Here is a 2,407-nt window from a genome sequence, read left to right on the forward strand (position 1 = left end):
TAAGATTTTCGCTAGGCCTATATCTTATTCGTTCAAATTGCTTGTTGTTGAACACCATGTTTTTTCACTTGACCACATGTATACTGCCCCCCCCCAGCTCTTTTTGTAATGTTTCGGAATCCTCTCTGGTTGTAATCTCCTGAGATATTGTGGTATCACCCGCGAATGAGGATACTTTGGATGTTCATATCTACTGGTCTCTCACTTATCATGACCAAAAAGAGCAGTGGGCCAAGTACTGAGCCCTGTGGCACTCCACTAATTACCATTGAGCTTTTCAGTTTTTTAATACTAATAAAAAGTGACAGTTGTGTGAGTATGCTTCCTTTATCACTGTATGTGTAGAGCAAAAACTGATTAATTGTTATAGTTTTGTATTTGCCTTTACTACCTCTCATTATTACATTAGAAATTGTGAATAAAGTTAGTAGCTCTGTTGCCTTTGAGTCAAATAAAAGACTAATTAATTCTAAAGGTAATCATCTACACCATCCAGGGAAGGACCATGCTAAAGCCTTCGCTAAGGTAGAGCATAGCATCCTGCCACATAAACTCCGAAATCATGGCATATATGGGCAACTAGGAAAGTGGCTTCAATCACTGCCATTCTTCGCTTAGGCCTCAGCCCGCCATTCACATCAGAAGGAGTGGCGCGGCACCTCACCGAATCCCCTTCCGAGGTAACCCTCAGCTTCCTGAGTGCACACCCTCCCCCTGGCATTATCCAAGATCGAGGGGTGCCCTCCCATTTTTATCTTATCTGGTTACTGCCACTCCTATCAGTGGCATAACGTGGACACCACCTCCTGACTTCATGTATGAACTGCTCCGGATCATTGCGATGTTGAGGTCCAAGAGGGTGCCTCCCCCCCCCCCAAAAAAAAAAAGAGAGAGAGAGAGAATACAGAGGGTCGCAGTATATGGAGAACTATCTGAGCCGAACAAAATCCAGAGTGGAATGTCGCAATGTTCCGTTCTTGACCCACTGCCGTTTCTAGTCCATATTGGTGACACCGATGATAACCTAAAACACTCGTAGGTCACCTCTTTCGCGGACGACACAAGAATCAGCAAGAAAATGAGACACGAAGAGAACACAATCCAACTGCATCAGTACCTGACCAGGATACTCAGCTAGGGATAAGAAGAGAACAGTCTTGAACGGGAAAAAAGTTAAGGTACGGAAACAATGCGGAGCTGAAGTAAACAACGTAATACTTAGTTAACAGCCACACCATCCAGGGAAAGGACCATGTGAAAGCTCTGGAAAACAGATGATTGGTTGGGGTCTAAGAATGCTCACAACAAAGGAGGAAAGATGCATGGTCCCTCTGTTGAAAACCATGATCCTACACAAGCTAGAATACTCCTGTCAGTTATGGTCGCCCAACACCATCTAGGACATCATCACCTTTGAAACCACCCAGAGGACCTTCAACAGCAGGATTCAAGGAGTACAGTGGATGAACAACTGGGAAAGGCTCAGCCACTTAAAGCTATATTCACTTCAAAGAAATAAGGAGAGGTACATTGCCATATACAGTATGTGTAGATCCCTGAGGGAATAGTACTAAATATGCCGACTACAAAATAATACACACCCTGAGGAAGGTTGTACTAAGTGAGGACCACCTAGAGCACAAAGCATAAGCTACGTACACTGGTACACAATTCCTTCATATACATTGGTACTCGCATCTTTAACAGTTTCCCCCGAGGGATCCGGGACCACACAGGCTTCAAAAGCGCGTTCGACCTATGACTGAGCACAATATATATATAATATAATATTCTCTACGTATATATATATATATATATATATATATATATATATATATATATATTATATATATATATATATATATATATATATATATATATATATATATATATATATATATATATTATATATATATATATATATATTTTCTGGTCTACGATTGAGTTCGTTGCTGCTCTTCGTGAAATTGGACCATAAGGGATTGGAGGCTCACCTAGAATGTTGTCCAGGAATTTGTCTAGCCTCCTCTTGAAAGCCTCCATGCTGACTCCCGTTAGGTCCCTCATTTCAACTAACCTCCTCGTGAATACCATCTGGACATGTTCAAACTCTTGGATCTCCTTAATTTTGTTTTGAGACTATAGCTGGCATACATACACCAGCTTCGACACTGACAGTTTTCCACAGTTCGCAAAGGAAAATGTGCATTTTGATTAATTGTACTCTAACTCTTTCTTTTAAACGAACTCTCTTGTATAGTTTAGAAATAATTGCGTACACTATATCATATGGCCACCGTATTCTGAGTGTTTTATGATCGTCATTTTACTCATTTATCGCTTTGTTATGAGTACCCCAAACCAAAGACTATAGTCTTTGCCCCAAACTTAACCATTTTCTTCTATG

This window comes from Oratosquilla oratoria, chromosome 1, assembly GCF_046742065.1.
Source record: "Oratosquilla oratoria isolate Oo_2021 chromosome 1, ASM4674206v1, whole genome shotgun sequence".
NCBI lineage: Eukaryota > Metazoa > Arthropoda > Malacostraca > Stomatopoda > Squillidae > Oratosquilla > Oratosquilla oratoria.